Source organism: Salvia hispanica, chromosome 1 (assembly GCF_029641045.1).
Source record: "Salvia hispanica isolate PSC_SH4W2 chromosome 1, Shi_PSC_v1, whole genome shotgun sequence".
Classification (NCBI taxonomy): domain Eukaryota; kingdom Viridiplantae; phylum Streptophyta; class Magnoliopsida; order Lamiales; family Lamiaceae; genus Salvia; species Salvia hispanica.
Genome location: NC_142692.1, coordinates 15,795,105 through 15,814,175, shown reverse-complemented (window position 1 = coordinate 15,814,175; position 19,071 = coordinate 15,795,105). Strand labels below are relative to the sequence as shown.

The following is a 19,071-nucleotide window of genomic DNA, read 5'->3' as shown; positions in this document are numbered from 1 at the left end:
CTTATACAATTCATTATTATTTTTATTTCTCTTTTGCTTGGCAGCTTTAATGCCAATGGGACGACTCTATGTGGCTTTTGCGTACCAAAAATATCCTCCATAGGAGAGTTCAAGTCAACCCGATCACCTCTGCCGCTTCTGGTGAAGTTGTCGCTAGGTTGAGCTTCGTGCTTTAAGGTTTAGGCTTGGAATTTTGGTATATTTTTCAAAATATGTCAGACTTCATAGCACTTGAACACGAGATGTATACCGTTTTTCGAGTACGTCTTTATGGCCATGTCACGAATGTCTTCTTGACTCTGGCCGATGCCTCACATCCTTGAGGTGTTTTGGTAGTCCGAGTTAAATTTGGCAATTTTTGCCTTCATTCGTACCCAGTGCTTGTGGAGCTGGTCGTCGCTGCGGTTCTTTGCCCCAGTCGGCTTCAAGGCGTCGTACTTCTCCACAATCTGCCCCCAGAACTTGCTCACTTTCTGGCTATTAGAGAAGATGGGTCCTCAAAGATGTTGACCCAACACTGCGCCAAAATCTTCGACTTATAGGGGGTGTATTTCTACCTCTTTTTCGACCCATTACCTTTCCCATTTTGTGCGCCATGGAAGTGGAAGTGTGATCGTCTCGGGGAGGAGAGGGCTCCATGTTCAAGACATAGTACTCGTAGGTGTTAAAGTTCGGATCAACCTCAACCTCATGTCTGTAACAATGTTGGAATCTTGCGAACCCAGGGTACCAACCATGCTTGGCCGACGGACTTCGTCGCTATAGTGCAGGTCAACCTCCTTTGTTGGCAAAATTGGAAGAAGGCGTCCGAGATCTAGGGATTCATGGGTCTTCCACCGCCCAAGTAGGGACCACTGGGGTACATTGGGGGATCGTCGGGAATGGGGGACCGCTGTGGAACAAGGGTGTTCTGTCGAGATTTGTCAGATTTAGCCAATTGTCGGGATTTATTTTTTTGATTAGGGTTAGAGAGAGAAATATTAGATGAGAGAGATAATGGGGTGAGAAAGGTGAAAGGAATTAAGAAATAGGGTGCATATATATAGGGGAGGAGTGTAAAATGGGGGGAAATTGTTAAAATTCGAACCCTATCGGCGGTTTGATCGACAGTCAAGCCTGCAGTAGGCGCTGATCAAATCGCAGATCACAATCGGTGCGGGTCGATCAGCGGTATGCCCGCAATACAGAACGATAAAACCACCGATCAATCGACAATTTTTACGTCCTTTATTGCGAGAATACCCTAAGGACATAATTTTCATTTATTAATCAAACCTATCTGTAATCTTGATGGTTTACTGAATTGTTGCATAAATTTGAATTTGGGGAAAAAATTGAATTTGAGATGGAAGCTGAGAATATATGTATGACGTGATATAACGATGCCATTCCACTTTATCTTTTACACAAACTATGGCTGAAGATGAAAGAGATGCGCAGAAATTTCTGTGTTTATTCTATCATATAAAACGTGACATTCATTTGTTGACACTCTCAGGCGCATTTCCACCTACTCTAATAATCAATCACTATGAAAGTGAAAGAGAAACGCATTTTGATCAAGATCAAATGTTTAACTGCATTTCCTCCCTTTTTAGCTGAATCCCAATTTAGTTGGAGTGTGAAGAGATGATGTCGTCGTCGAGAGATAACTGGGAGCGGCTGGTGAAGGCGCTGATAAAGAGAGATGAGATATGGCAGCTCTGTCACCAAAACTCCATCTCCACCATTGCATCCGATGCTCCGAGATCCTCTTATTCCAGTGAAGACATTCTCAGGTATTTCCTGCTCTGCTCATCTCCGTTTTCAGTGTAAATTACACCATCACCGACGTTTCTACTCAAATTTGAGAATATTTCAGAATTCCGAGTGATTTGTTCAAGCGTATACTTGCACCACCGCCGCCTCAACCTCCGCTTGAAGGTTCGTCTCGATTATCAATTCGTTAGAATGTTTGGTTTTGTGATAGCTATTAATATTATGTTGTCGTGGTAATTGGGGAAAATCAAATTACAATATCCTAAACCTAACTCTAAAAATCTGCTCCTTATGCTTCGATTGAAGTTTAATTCTTAGCTAGATTGTATGGAATTGCAGCTACGAGAAATGCTTCTGGACCTAGTACAAGGAAGCTATTTCCTGCTTGGCTTTGGAGGAGGAAACCCAAGTACTATGCTCCCGCCCCAGGTTTGGTTAGCAGTCCTTATTAGTTGCATTATGGATTGAAATAAACTTCGTATACATATTGCATGTATTTATATAAGCAGATTAACTTATTTGTCTTCAACTGTTGATGAAGAGGATCATTTTGGACTCCAGAGCTTTTCGCTGCTCGAGCTACTTGTTGCAACAAACAGTTTTAGCCACAAAAATATCTTTGAACGTGATGGACGTGGTGAAGTTTATAAAGGTCGACTAGCAGATGGCTCTCTAGTAGAAGTTGAATGAGTGCAACCACAAGCAACTGAGATAGATATGGAAATGATAAGCATTGCTACACATTGCAATGTAATTCGTGCTCGTGGATTTTGTGTTACTCAAAAAGAAAAGCTGCTCTTTTATTCGTACATGGATAATGGAAGTGTAGCATTCTGGTTAAGAGGTAAGCTCAATCAACCATTCATATTCATTCGATGGTCTCATTGCGTTCTGTTAAGGAAAGTAACCGTAAATAGTAATCAAGGCAAGTTTTGTATAAACAATAATTGTGTAGATTTTGTTTTGTTTGTTATATTATAAAGTGTTTGTATTTATTATGGGAAATTTTTTTATGCATACATTATATTTATAATAAACCTACTGACTGCCTGCTCTGGATAGGGCTGGGTATTCGGTTTGTCGGTTCTCGGTTAACCGAGAACCGAACCGAAAATGTCGGTTTTCAGTTAACCGAGAACCGAAAATAACAGTTACGGTTCGGGTCCGGTCAGGAGCCCCGCATTGATGTCGGTTATCGGTCCAAACCGAGATTAACCGAACTGAAAACCGATTAATTTAAGTCCACCTAAATTGTAGACTCATATTTACACGGGCTATGAGCCACATATGTATATACCAAAGCCCAAAGGCCCAGATGATAAATTTCACAAAGGAAGAGGCTTATTTTTTATAACAATGTTTTGTATTCTTATTATATTGTCAAAGTTGATGTGGGATATTTTAAGATACATAAGTGATTTTGTGAGTTTATGCAATTTTCTTAAATGCATGTTTTTAATGAAGGTGAACAGAAGGCGAGACATAATTTAAATTTAAATTTAAATAATACAAATAGATTAACATGATTGTTTTATAGTTTATAAATTGATTTTTATTTTATTTTATGAGATGTTGGCAAATAGTTTCAGCCTTGCTTGTTAATTTCTTTTTCATTTTTGAATTTCCTTTTCTATTTTCTTAGAATAATATTTCCACAAAATCCTTAATCCTAGATTCTATAAATATTAGCCGAGATTAATAGATTACAATTATTAAATATTTTTAGAAGTTTCTATATGGAGTAGGTATTAAATAACTAGTATATATAAAAAATAATTTAGCCAACATATTTACAACTATGAGTAAAGTTTCGTGGACTACGTTGTACATAAGAAATAATTAGATTATATGCAATAAATTTGTAAATAAGTATAGAGAATGATAAGGATAAAAGATAAAAAAAATTATGTTGAAAACATTGTCCCACATCGTTCTATCAACAGAGAAAGGAGAGAATAGACTATTATAAAAAGAAGAAAATAGAACAAGGATTTACCAATAATCCGTCAATGCATTTATTGGCTGTATATATCCTACTTTAAAACTCATGGAACAGCATAATTAAGTAAAAATTTTCAGTAATTTTCGGTTCCATCGGTTAATGGTTAACCGTTCGGTTCTAACCGAACTAACCGACTACTTCACGGTGCCGGTTTCGGTTTTTGGTTGGGAACCGAAATATTGTCGGTTAACCGACTTGTCGGTTCGGTTACTAACCGAACCGACCGAATCCCAGCGTTAGCTCTGGACTTGGAGCTGCAAAGGGTCTAGCTTACCTGCACCATGAATGCCCCAGGAAAAGCATTCATTGTGATGTTAAAGCTTCAAACATATTGTTGGATGAGAACTTTGAAGCAGTTCTTGCTGACTTAACCTTGGGTGAATTTGTGGATTGCTGCGGTAATGATATTGTCACTCCGGTTAAAGGAACAATGGGTCATATAGCTCCTGAGTATCTCTCTGCTGGTAAGTGTTCAGTGAAAAATGATGTTTTTGGTTATGGAGTCTTTCTTCTCGAGCTCATCACCGCGAAGAGTGCGTTCGAACTTGCTCGGCTTCCCTATGATAATGACATGTTGTTACTAGATTGGGTGAATCTTCCTCTAGTTGTACCAATACTCTGATAGGGACGCACATGCACAGAATTGCAAATTATCTAAATAGTTTGACAGTTGAAACTTAAACACTGTTGTGTTAAATGATATTTTATTGATTGTACATTGATCCTGTGTTGATGAGTCTAGGAAATATTTTCATTTGAAGTAGAAATTTCACAAATATAAACTGTCACGAGGCAGTTTCAAGTACCCTGTTACTTGGTTCAATTATTGTTATGGTTACTCAAGTATATATAATCTTACATCAGGTAAAGGATATTTACAAGGAGAAAGAATGCAAAAAAAAATGATAGTTGATGCAGAACTTCAAGGTCAGTTCATAGATGAAGAGGTTGAGGAGTTGTTGCAAATAGCTCTGATCTGCACACAGGATGATCCAGAAGGACGTCCGACGATGTTGGAAGTTGCAAGGAGGTTAGAAGTTGTGTATCACTTGGCAAAGGGAGAGGCAGAGTGGTCCATGGAAGATTTCAAAGAAGACATTTTCGAAGGTCGAGATGTCGAGAATTTTTCTCTGGATAAACTGCATGCTGCAACAGAGAGTTTTAGCAACAAAATTATCAGTGAAAATAGTTTTAATGTGATCTGCAAAGGCTGTTTAGATGGATATCCTATTGCAGTTAAAAGATACAATTCTCAAAGTCTAGAATATTACTTTGAAAGAGAACTAGAGATTGGACAATTTTGTTCGCAAACAATTCCAAATCTAGTTCGTGTGATTGGATTTTGCCGGATGCCAGAAGTACAACTGCTTGTCTTCCCGTTGATGGTCAATGGAAGTGTCGATTCATGGTTAACGGGTAAGCTTGACTGACATTTATTCAGTTCCTCTTCTATATATATATGTATTGATAGGGGTGCACTATGGTCCTTACACCCCCTTAGTGTTAAATTCAACACAAACCACAACCCTTGGATCTATATTTTGGATGGTGGAAATATGTGTACCCGTGCTACATTATTTGACCAATAATTTACATTATAAGGGTAAATTTGGTATCACGAAATTGAGGAATCAGTTTCTAAACTGCATCAGCGTAAATTTCGCCCCATTATATGAAACTAATTAGGAATAACAATCCACATTCCCATTCACTCATATGTCAATCCACTCTCTCTTCTCCCTCAATTCTTCTCTACCGAAACCCTAGCCACCCCAAATTCGGCTAGATAAAACGGTTTCTCTGCCATTTCACGGCGTAAAGACAACGGGAAATCTACATTAGTCCGCTGAGCAAACAATTGTCCGTCGTGTTCTACAGAGGCCGAAATCGGGTAATTTTTCGACCGATATTGTTTGGGCTTGAAACATGGAGCTATATATTGTTGTGATTTTAGTTTTCAATATTGTTCAATATATTGAGATATTGGTTTTCCAAACAAAGAGATTGGTTTATTATACTATGAAATTGGCTACGCTTCTTTATATTGTTGTGATTTTAGTTTTCCATACTGTTCATATGAAGTTTTTCTCTAATCTGAGAATTTTGTACATTATGTTTCCCAATTCGTTCATTATTCAGTTGTTGATTAATAATTTGATTGTGTTTGCTTGTAGTTTTCGTCTCTATATAGTTAATGAATATGCTACATTAATCAAAAGACATATGTACATTATTGATGTGCTTTTTTACATTATGTGTGGTGATGTTAAGGACTGTGCTAGTTTGGTGACGTACATTATTTGATTATTCTTGTTCTGAAAGTCTTGTGATAAATAATAGTACATTACAAAGATGAATAATCTACATTATACATTATTTCATACTAATGGGCTACATTAATCTATGTTATGGTATGATATGTTACATTTTTAAATCTTTTGAGTTACATTATCTACTCTATATGATCCTCTGTATCTTCTTTCAAAAGGCAGTTGTACATTATCTACTCGATATGTGCTATATTATTCTGTTTTGTAGTAAGTTATGTTACATTTTTAAATTTTTTTATACATTATTTACTCAAACATGTACATTATTCTATAATGATGTGCTACTGCCACATTATTGTGTGTTATATAAAACTCGGCTACATTATGGTTATGTAAATCTGTGATAACCAGAAATGTAATATTTTGGCTAATCAATGTATCTGTTTATGAATAGGTACAGAGAGGGCGCAAATCGAATTCGATGATAATGAAGAGTCTGCTTGTTTTGGATTTCTTTTGGGTTTGTTGTAATATGATGAAAACAGAAAATAATGAATGTTTTGTAACTTAGTTTTAGAAAACAATGAATGCTTTTGTAATGGTTAACTGTTAACTTAGATTTTGGGAATGTAAAAGAGTTGTGATGTACATTCACATCTAAATAGTGTAACATTTATATATCAAATAATGTACATTTACTATCTAATGATGTGGAGAGAGGATCCCAACATTACATTACTTGATGTACGCGTATACATTATTAATAAACATACATATGTTGGTTCTCCAATATTTTGGTAATGTAAATATACTTGACAGTTAATGTAAATCTTAAACAATTATTAATGTAGAATTATAACGATACCATATGCAATAATATTATAATGTAGACAACACATGAAATAATGTATGACACATATACATTAAACGACTATATTTGAACATTATGATAATTATGAATTCAATGAACATCAATACCACCACGTTCACTAAGGGCATGGAGTTAGAGTCATTCCCCTAGGGTCCAATTGTCCATTGTGCTAGGATATAGTACCTACAACTTCCCGTAGGGAACCCCAGTGGACTGAACTTAGTTCACATCCCCAAAAGGAATGAATTCAAGTTCCTTTCAACATTATTCTCTTCAATCGGAACATTATCAGTGTTATGAATGTACATTATTAGATACTATTGGAACATTATTTACTGTACCAAATCTAAAACACACATTAAAAAATGAAATTTAATTCATGTGGTGGTACTATACCCTAGCCCCATGGGTTACTAAACTCAAGGGGAATGATTCAAACTCCCTGCTCTTAGTGATGATTTCTTTTGTGAGTGTGTACTGCAACCTAGCCTCATGGATTGTAAACCCATATGAATTCAATTCTCGCAAAACATTAAATATTTACACATGTACATCATTTAGTATTACACGTGTTCATTAAAGGCCACTGGCGTACATTTTTAGTTCACAAAAGGCTCATATCAAATATTTATATACATTATTAGAACGCAACATGTACGTTAGTCGAAAAAAAACATGAAACAATGTACATGTCAGATTGGTTTATGCAAAAAAATAATAATAAAACAAAAATCTAAGTCTAATGTGGGTGGTGTGAATAATACGTGATATGGATATGGTATATCATAATAAAAAAATCAAACTTAATTAAATAAACAATTATCATTTGTTGATACGAATTATAATTAAAGAAATTATATGTAATGTGGAAAGATATTCATTATAAAAAGATATGGTAATTAGAATCATACATTTAAATAAGAAAACCGATTTTAACGTGGTTGGCGTGAAATTAGGAACATTTAAACAAATTATAAAAGCATATTTCCTAAAGCACCCTTTTTGATTTTTTATATACTTTTTGTAATTTCCACCTGGCATAATTAGGAACATTAGATGGGAATATCCGACGGTTGTAATTAGTGTTGCGTTTTCCAAATATATAGTGTAAGGATGTGAATACATCCCTGTATTGATATATATATTGCTTCTATTTGATATTTTGCACTATATTGGAAAAAAACGGAAAATTGACAAAAGAATCATCAGCATTGACCTAATTTTGGTTTTTAACACTACGTTAAAATGTTTCAATAGTGACATCACCTTTTGATCTGTAACAAAACACTTGACATCACGTTTCAACGATAAGGTCGTATTGAAACGTTTTATGAGTCACATGTGAACCTAAAATCAGGTTGAAAGGTCGTTATTGGAACGAGTCATATGTACACCTAAAATCAGGTAAAAGCTGGTGAATATTTGAGTAGTTAACCCTTATTTTATTATGTTAAGGATGAAGTTCTTAACTCGGATAATTCGCGTCGAACATCGCGGGAGCTGTTGCCCGACGATCAATCAGACGTCAAATTTAGGGATAAACGGTATGTAGGGATCAGACCAGTCCAGATTCACTAATTACCAAGACCTATTTGTTCTTGTACAAGAGAGCTCAGCCAAACTCTCACCCACGCGGCTAATATACACTATTACAAGAGTGTAAGTGTACAAGTGATACAAGAATTAGAACCCTAACTATTACAGATCTCTCAACCGAAACCCTAGCCGGTTCATCCACTTAGTGAGTATCCTGCACACTCAAGAAACGGGTTAGTAACTTCACACAAGATCCTCTCGGATCAGAAAACAAGAAGCTAACACAAAAGGAAACATAATAGATCACAGAATATGGCTCAGAGCCCGCCACATAGCCCAGATCTATTCAAGTAGAACCAAATCCAAGGGAGCACCGATGAATTGACTGGAGTCTACCCTCGCATCGTCAATACCTTCACCTCACAGCCCCTTCACACCGGATTAAGTCACTGAAACTACCTCAGAACAAAAACCCTAGTTCTCACACTACAAGCAACCGAAGCAGTTGCCTTCTACACACCTCAGCACTGGAATATTCACCCAAGAATGGTGAATAATCTCAAGAGATCAACCGGAGAAGCAATCGGAGAAGTAGAGAGAAGTTGGAGGGCAATCAGATATAGAGAGAGAGAGAGAAAGTGTATGGAATGAATGAATACAAAACCGGCTCTCATCTCACATACACAAACACATCTCACAAACCCTTAATCCAACGGTCAGGAAACAGGATCCAAGTGAAGAGCCACGTGGCAGCATCTGGTGAGAAGGGGAAGCAGTTGGGCTTCTGGGCCAAGTCCAAAGAATGGATAAAAGGCCCAGACACAAATTAAATCAGGCCCGAGCAATAATAGTCCATATATTCAACATACTCCACCTTGGACTCTTATTCTAGGAAACCAATCATGGTCTAAAGGCTAAGGCATTTCTCATCATTGCCCACAAGGTTAGTTCCTGACACCAGAGAGCATAAAACTCATTAGTCAAGGAAATCACCAAAGCATTGCCTAATCAAGATCACAAGAAGATCACCAATGACTAATCAACTGGTCTTGTAGGTCTTTCATGCCCAGTGATCTCATAGAGCCAAGGCTCACATAGTCAACTAGGACTTACCCCCGGGACATGCACATGCTAACCACAATCAAAATGCAAAATCCTAATGCAAGTGAGCAGTTTATCAACAGGTAAGCATTTAGTCCCCATATCAGCAGGGTTTTTGTCAGTGTGCACCTTTTGAAGAAAAATTTCACATTTTTCAACAATATCTCTGATGTAATGAAATCTCACATCAATATGTTTTGTCCTATCATAGAAAACAGGGTTTTTACATAACTGAATAGCAGATTGAGAATCAGAAAACACAGTAGAAGAATCATTCACAAACTTAAGTTCAGAGAGAACTCCCTTTAACCAAACAGCATTCACAAACTTAAGTTCAGAGAGACCTTTAACCAAACAGCTTCTTTCATTGCCTCAGTAATAGCAATATATTCTGACTCAGTAGTAGACAAAGCCACTATATGCTACAGCTGTGACTTCCAACTAACACATGACCTGCACACAGTAAACACATAGGAGGTAGTTGACTTCCTCTTATCCCTGTCATTAACATAGTTGGAATCCACAAAACCAGTTAGTAAACACCATCATCACATTTAGAGTAACACAACCCATACTTGGCAGTGTGCTTAAGATATCTTAGAAGCCACTTCAAAGCCTCCCAATGAACAGAACCAGGATTTGCCATATATCTACTAAGGCAAGACACATCATAGGCAATATCAGGCCTAGTGCTAACCATCAAGTACATCACTGATCCAATAGCATTAGCATAAGGGACTTTCTTCATGGCATCAATATAAAACTGAGACTTAAGGCACAAATCTTTACTCAACATAAAATGAGCAGCAAGGGGAACAGAGGCAGGTTTAGCATCAAGCATGTTAAATTTCTTCAACACTTTATACACATAAGGTTCTTGATGCAGAACAAGAGAAAAAGCTTTCCTATCTCTCTCAATGCATATGCCAAGAATTTTCTGAGCATCCCCTAGATCTTTCATGTCAAAATTATCACTTAAAGAAGATTGCACAACCTTAATGGTTTTCAAACAAGGTCCCATGATCAGCATATCATCCACATATAGTAAAAGAAACACAGGAACAGAATCAAGGTCTTTCATGTACAAGCATGCATCAAAGGTACTTCTCACAAAACCTAACTTATGCATACAATTATTGAACTTGATGTTCCATTGCCTGGGAGATTGCTTCAGACCATACAGGGCCTTTTTCAATAAACAAACATGATTAGGAAACTTGGGATCAACAAAACCTTCAGGCTGTTTCATGTAAATAGGTTTATCTAAGTCACCATGCAAGAAGGCAGTCTTAACATCCATCTGTTTTAATTCCCAATTAAAATGAGCACATAAGGCAAGCATTAATCTCACAGTGGTAAATTTAACAATAGGGGCAAAATCTCTGTATAATCTACCCCCTCTTGTTGGGTAAAGCCTTTTGCCACTAGTCTAGCCTTGTACCTAAGACCCTCCACTTCATTTTTCAATTTATAAAGCCACCTGCAATCTACCATAGAAGCACCAGGAGGCAAAGGTACAAGAATCCAAGTATGATTAACAAACAGAGAATGCATTTCCTCCTTCATGGCTTTATGCCATTGTTCCCAGAATTTAGATTTAACAGCTTGCTTAACAGATTAGGGTTCTTCTCCATCAGATTCATACAAATTGAAAGCCAGATTAACAAGGGCAACCAGGCCCACATAGCCATCATACCTAACAGGCTTATTCACATTAGTTCTCCTAGTTCTATCTCTAGCAAGCACATAATTCTGCAAGTCAGGCACATCAATGGCATTCTGAATACCAGCAGGGCTATTAATCACATTCTGAACAGGAGCATGGGGAAACATTTCTAATAGGAGTAGCATGCTCATTAACACCAGTAACATTCACATTTTGGGGAGTCAACTCATCAATCACATTTAGGTTTCCCTTATTGGGTGTGTCATCGGGAGTGTAGACAGGGTAAGTGTTCCAGAAAGGTTGCTCCACCTCACTTGGAGCATCACTAGGATGCTCCACACCAGTGAGAGATTCTGTGGACTCCACCTCCATAAGAGGCTCATTCTCCACAGTAGCTGGAGTTGGGTTATCAGGTAATTTCAAGCAAGGGAACTCAAGCTCATTAAACACAACATCCCTGCTAATTACTACTTTAAAACCGGGTTGATCTCTTAACCAGATCCTATATCCTTTAACACCCTCAGGATATCCTAGAAAAACACCCTTTCTGGATCTAGGTTCAAGTTTATCAGTTTTTGTATGCACAAAAGTAGAACATCCAAACACTCTGAGATGAGAAATATTAAAAGTTTTTCCAGAAAAAACATATTCAGGGCACTGCCCCAAAAGAGGAACAGAGGGAGACCTATTAATCAGATAAGCAGTAGTCAACAAACATTCACCCCAAAATTTCTTGGACAAACCACATTTAGCAAGCATGCACCTCACTTTTTCAAGCAAAGTTCTGTTCATTCTTTCAGCAACCCCATTTTGCTGAGGAGTATAAGGTACTGTTTTATGTCTCTTAATACCAAAAGCAACACATAATTCATCAACATGCTTATTGCAAAACTCCAAACCATTATCTGTTCTGATAGCCTTAAGTTTCTTTCCAGTCTGAGGTTCAATCAAATTTTTCCAAGAAGCAATTTTAGTAAAAACCTCATCTTTGTGTCTCATAAGAAAGCACTACACTTTTCTTGAAAAGTCATCAATTATGGACAAGAAATACACAGCACCAGAATGAGTAGACACAGAAGCAGGTCCCCATACATCCATATGCACATATTCAAGAATATCCTTACTAACATTAGCAGGAGTAGGAGTAGGGAAAGAAACTTTGTGCTGTTTACCCAGCACACAGGTATCACAAAAAGGTAGATCATCATGCACATCAGAATCAGATAAGATAGCATGCTTTTTCAGGATATTAAGGCCTTTAGCACTCATGTGACCTATCTTATTGTGCCAAAGCACAGTTTTATCAGTTTTCACAACATTTGCATAGGCTTTATCACAGGTAACAAGCACAGCATTGCAGACATGCAGACCACATTTCTTTTTAGCTTTGAACAGGCACATAGACCCTTTGCAAATTTTCATGCAGCCATCCTCCCATTTTCCCCCATAACCTCATTCTCAAGAGCAGTGCATGACATCAAATTATAGCAGAGATCAGGAACATATCTCACATCCTTAAGGTTGAGCACAAAACCATTATCAAACTTTAAGCACACAGTGCCAATGCCAACAATCTCAAATTTTTTGTCATCAGCCATGAACACAAAGGTATTAGTCACTGGTTTTAGCTCAGAAAAAATTTCTTTAAAAGGACTAACATGATAAGTACATCCAGAGTCACAGAGCCAATCATTTGAAGTAAAAGGACAGGCATGAGAGACATTCACAAATTGCAGATCATGAACCATGAATATAGAGTCACCAACATTGTCATAAGTGGCAACATTCACAAGAGTTTCAACCTGGGAATTATTATTAGAAAATTTATTCTTCTTAGGCTTAGTGCACTCCCTTTTATAGTGCCCAACATCCCCACAGTTAAAACACTTTCTATAGGTCTTAGGATCCTTACTTCTGGACCTAGATCTATACTTTTTCTTGCCATTATTACCTGAGTTAGAGCCACCACCTGATTCATTTCCCCCTCTGGTTTTGGACCTACCTCTAACATTAAGCACTTTGTTATAGGCATTCTTATCAGCAGCTATTTCCCTAAGTTCAAGTTCTTTAGATTTTAGGGAGCTAACAATCAGATCCAGAGGAGCAGAGTCCCTGCCATACTTTATGGCAGCTTTAACATCACTATAGGAGTCAGGAATGGCATTCATTAGGGCTATACTGGTATATATAAGCATCTATTGTGGTGTCACCAGATCTTTTAATATCTTGAACTAGCTTCTGAAACCAATCCACATTATCATCTATGTCCTTAGCAAAATCAAGCTTAAACTTAAACAATTTTTCAAGCAAATACATCCTTGAGGACATAGAAGTTTCTGTAAACAGAGTATCAAGTAATTTCCACATTTCAGAAGCAGATTCAACATGATCAACTTTCCTAATCACAGAATCAGACAAATTTAGCACAATAGTGGGCCTAGCCAACTCATTCATCTCATCTTTCTTATCCTCAGCATATCCTAAGGTAAAGAACCATCAACAACCTTGAACACCTTTTGCTAAATTAAAATACACTTCATTTTCTGTTTCCAAATAGCAAAATCATTTTTACCATTATAGGGAACTAAACCCACAGGTTGAGACATTTTAGCAACAATTTTTGCAAGAACACAGGAAGCAAGACAGAAACACACAAACTTGCACACCTGAAACACAAAGACATTCACCAGCAACACAAGAACAGCCACAGAGCTTTCACACAATAGAAAAAGGACCTCAAATCCTTGACTGTCACGAGCAACACTGGCCAAGGCTATCCCAGCTCGCAATCACTCACTACTGGAGGGCGCATGGGGTCACTTGGGCAGTATAAAATGCTTGGTGGTCAAGTAAAATGAGATCACAAGATCATTGAGATGCAAGAACCAGCGGAAGCAACACAGAAACAGAAAGCACAGAGAGTCCTAAGTCTTTGCCAGAGACTATCTACCAGAAAACAAGATCCCAAGCTTATAGGTGGCACTAAACAGAAAAGTAAAACCAGGAGATCAATCCAATTTACCAGAGCGAACCCTCACTCGAAGGAGGATTCCACTTGCCCACCTCCTTATGCAACTTGGCGTGCTGGACTAGTCCCTCGTGGCTCTGATACCACTGTAGGGATCAGACCAGTCCAGATTCACTAATTACCAAGACCTCTTTGTTCTTGTACAAGAGAGCTCAACCAAACTCTAACCCACGCGGCTGATATACACTATTACAAGAGTGTAAGTGTACAAGTGATACAAGAATTAGAACCCTAACTATTACAGATCTCTCAACCGAAACTCTAGCCGGTTCATCCACTTAGTGAGTATCCTGCACACTCAAGAACCGGGTTAGTAACTTCACACAAGATCCTCTCGGATCAGAAAACAAGAAGCTAACACAAAGGGAAACAGAATAGATCACAGAATATGGCTCAGAGCCCGCCACATAGCCCAGATCTATTCAACTAGAACCAAATCCAAGGGAGCACCGATGAATTGACTGGAGTCTACCCTCGCACCGTCAATACCTTCACCTCACAGCCCCTTCACACCGGATTAAGTCACTGAAACCACCTCAGAACAGAAACCCTAGTTCTCACACTACAAGCAACCGAAGCAGTTGCCTTCTACACACCTCAGCACTGGAATATTCACCCAAGAATGGTGAATAATCTCAAGAGATCAACCGAAGAAGCAATCGAAGAAGTAGAGAGAAGTTGGAGGGCAATCAGATAGAGAGAGAGAGAAAGTGTATGGAATGAATGAATACAAAACCGGCTCTCATCTCACATACACAAACACATCTCACAAACCCTTAATCCAACGGTTAGGAAACAGGATCCAAGTGAAGAGCCACGTGGCAGCATCTGGTGAGAAGGGGAAGCAGCTGGGCTTCTGGGCCAAGTCCAAAGAATGGATAAAAGGCCCAGACACAAATTAAATCAGGCCCAAGCAATAATAGTCCATATATTCAACACGGTAGTCGCGGGAGCTTTGCCCGTCGATCAAACCAAACAAAGAAAATAAAATACGATAAAAGGGATAATTTGATAGTGGATACCCTAACTTAAAGAACAGGAAAATAATCCTAATAAATATGAAAAGATATGGCAGATCAATAACTAACTAAATAATAATATATGAGAAATATTTTAGGAGATATGCTCGTATCAATTTCCCCACGGTTGAAATCTACCTTGTCCTCAAGGTGGAAACCACGAAGCCACGGAGAGTGTTGATGAGGATTGTAAAAATCATGTGCTTAAGATCCGAATGCTCTGCCTCATCTAATGTAGGAATTCTGCAATTATGTAGATTCATTTTCTTTTTTGCGGACAAATCCCCCCCTTGCACCATTATAACTCCCTGAACTAGAAGGAATTTTTGAAGAAAAACATAACCTCCTGGATCAAATATGCATGATCGTCTTCTTGCACCAAATAGAAGAATTGTACATCTCCTTTCACCATCTTCATCAATAACATCCTTGTATGCTTCACCAACCTTAAGATTCCTGAGTCCTCCTGCAGCAACCTTCGCAATCTTAACATATATTGCCAAATTTGCAATAGCCTTCTGATCATCTAAACTCGATGGATTAAGCATCCTTTGGTCTTGTTCCCTCAAATCATGCCCATCTCCACCGTAAAAGCTATCTGGACTGTCATCAAGTGTCGACAACTGTCTGTGGGTAAGATAATCTTCCTCATCAAGACTTGCGACACAATTAAACAACTCCACAGCAACATCGTTCTGCGTGATATGCAGTGCTGATTTTTGTTGGTTGTGGGGAGTACCGGACTCTCTGCCATCGTTGACACCCGCTTCTCCATTTTTCAATTCATTGAGCAGCTCTCTCATAGTAAATGCCTGATTCCCTTCCACCTTAGAATCAGTCTCCACGTCCTGGTTTGAGTGCACCACGCGGGAATCCGCATCACTTAATTCGCTGGAGATTTCTCCTTTCGACGCAGAATTCGACAAATCGGGGTTCTCCGGCCGCAATTCCCTTGATCTCTCAGCATCAGGTGGCTGTCCATCAGTGTCGCTGGGGTTAGGCTTCTGGAGATCTGTCGAAGGTTGCTGATAGTGACCCATGTACGACGGCCAGTTGTGCGACATCAGGTAACACACCAGGGTGGGCGGTTCGTAGGTTGCAAATCCCGTGTTGATGAACGACGGGTGGTTGTATGTTGATGCCGGTTCCGAATCAGGCTGATATAACAAAGGCGGCTGGTACTTGAAGTAGGGTTCTGGCTGGTTGTCGAAGTGGGGATCAACCGTCGTTTGCCACGGCGTGACATAGGCCGGCGCCGGATATTGCAGTGGCACAGGGGCAGTTGGTGGTGGTGGCCAGCCGGTGTTGTTAACCCCAGAATTGAAGCTCGCATATGGCGGCTGTTCATATGCCGCTGCCAGTGGCTGATGGTGGCTGTATGGCTGCTCACGTTCGTCCATCGTGTCAAATCTCTTGTTTAGTTTGTCACAGATAGCCATTATCTGGTCACATAGGGAAGACAAAACGATTTCCTCGTTGGTGTGAGCCATGAGTTGCGAAGATGAAAGCACCAAATTGTTAAGGATGAAGTTCCTTAACTCGGATAATTCGCGTCGAACGTCGCGGGAGCTGTTGCCCGACGATCAATCCGGCGTCAAATTTAGGGATAAACGGTAGTCGCGGGAGTTTTGCCGTCGATCAAACCAAACAAAGAAAGTAAAATAAGGAAAATCAGATAATTTGATATATCTTAATTGATCGAATGAAGAACAATGTCCACTATTTATAATAGTGGATACCCTAACTTAAAGAACAAGAAAATAATCCTAATAAATATGAAAAGATATGGTAGATCAATAACTAACTAAATAATAATATATGGGAAATATTTTAGGAGATATGCTCGTATCATATTAGGTTCTGATTGCTTAACATATATTCTCTCACACAACACAGCACATTAACGTTTCCTTGTATTATAACATTAGACATATTAACATAACATAAAGCAGATGAGTGTTTAATTATTGTTTCAAATTGCATGAGCATAAGTCTTGGAATTTACTTTATGAGCAAGAAGATGTGAATCGCGGCCTCCTCTCACTTGGCAACAGAGAAGAAACATAGCACTTGGTGCTGCAAGGGGTCTAGCTTATTTGCATGATAAATGTGAAGAGACATTTGTTCATTGCGATGTCAAAGCTGCAAATATATTGTTAGATGACAACTTCGAAGCAGTTGTTGCTAACTTCAAATCAGCCAAGATCATGGACCACAACCAGACTCATATTATCACTACCGTGACTGGAACAATTGGTCATATAGCCTCTGAGTACCTTGCCAGTGGTAAGTGTTCAGATAAAACTGATGTGTTCAGTTATGGAGCGTTTCTTCTTGAGCTCATCACCGGACGAAGAATTGTTGATCTTATTCACGTAACCGATGAGAATGACAGGATGTGCGTTGATTGGGTGAGATCTACTTGCCGTTTAAGTTTATGCTATGAATACTAAGAATTTGCAGTTTGTAATTCCTTATTTTCCTCATACATCTAATATCAGGTAAAAATGAATCATGAGGAGAGGAGATGGGAATCAATGGCTGACGATGAAGGTGGTGATGATGATGAGATGGAGGCAGTGGTGAAGAGGGGTTGAGAGTTCCGAAGAGGGGTTTGAAAAGAAGGCCGGATAAGAAGAGGATGGTGGAACTTCTAGTTCTGCATCAGAAGAAGAAGTAAGTCAAGATGATCATAGGATATAATATCAAATAACTTGAAAAATATCACCATTGTTCTTATCCAAGCCTACGCCAGTCATTAGTTTAATTTCTCAACATATTTTGGCTTGAGTTGTCTCTGACAAACAACGACTGTAGACATCTTAACATCGAAGATAAGGTCCCGGATTAACCCGCAACTGCTTACAATAATCTTCGTATCGAGAGCTCACTTGGGTGGTCCTCTTCCTGTCGCATTCAATGCTATTAATAGCACAGATTGTGGCACCAAAGCCCTTGCCCGATATGAAAGGGCCGTGGCAGTTGTCCATCCAAAACAATATGGAAGCCTTGATTGATATAAGGGCATTTGTGGCAATGAGCTCGGTATATTTTAGGACATTGAATGTGTTAGGTCGCAATAGGGCTTTGATTGCCCGCCATTCTCTTCAATAAAGCACAAGCCTACGTATAAGGGTAATGTGTTGATAGCCTACTTCCCGTTTCATGTGCGACGTGTGCAAAGAAGGCCGCGATTTCCCGGTTGGAGTCGTCAATGGATCTAATAGTTCCGAAGGTTGGATATGAGGCCATCGCGAGGAGAAATCTCACACGGCTATAGAATCCCTTCCCTTGGCAGCCGCGTGGGCGCTGAGTAGTTCCGAAGGTTGGATATGACCTGGCTAGTGCTCATGGTTTGTGTAACCTCCTCAAACACGAGACGTCTTTCCTTATGTCGAGTAGAAGCACATCAAACTTGTAGGCACCGACAAACTTAACGTCGAGAAAGAACCAAGCAGTGTAATACTACTAAATTGCTAACTAAAATGCTAGATAGAAACTAAAATGTCTTTCTCGTCTCTCGAACCACACCTATTTATAGTCCAATACAAACTACATGAAAGGTCATAACATTAAGGGGATAAAAATCAAATTATTAAGGTGATGGAAGTTACAAAAGGTAGATAGTCAAAAGGCTCTCCATGATCTATCTCCCCCCTCTAACTCTCGTTTTTCTAGAGATAAATGAATTTTAATTTATAGGTCGCGCCACTCTCGTCTTTATTTCTATAGACTTATCATAGTTTAATGAATTCTAAATCTTTCCTATAATTTCTGGAATTAATTTGCCCCACTATTAATGAGTTTGTGTAACTAATTT

The 19,071-nt window shown here is 38.7% G+C and overlaps 1 long non-coding RNA gene and 1 pseudogene across 1 annotated transcript; both read left to right on the top strand.

Annotated features, from left to right (window-relative positions):
- Window positions 1-1,629: 1,629 nt before the first annotated feature.
- Window positions 1,630-17,848, top strand: LOC125200165 (BRASSINOSTEROID INSENSITIVE 1-associated receptor kinase 1-like; annotated as a pseudogene).
- On the top strand, window positions 5,397-6,678 carry LOC125217600 (uncharacterized). The gene is made up of 2 exons (XR_007175760.2): window positions 5,397-5,651; window positions 6,485-6,678. It is a non-coding gene; the product is annotated as an uncharacterized LOC125217600 (long non-coding RNA).
- Window positions 17,849-19,071: the final 1,223 nt, after the last annotated feature.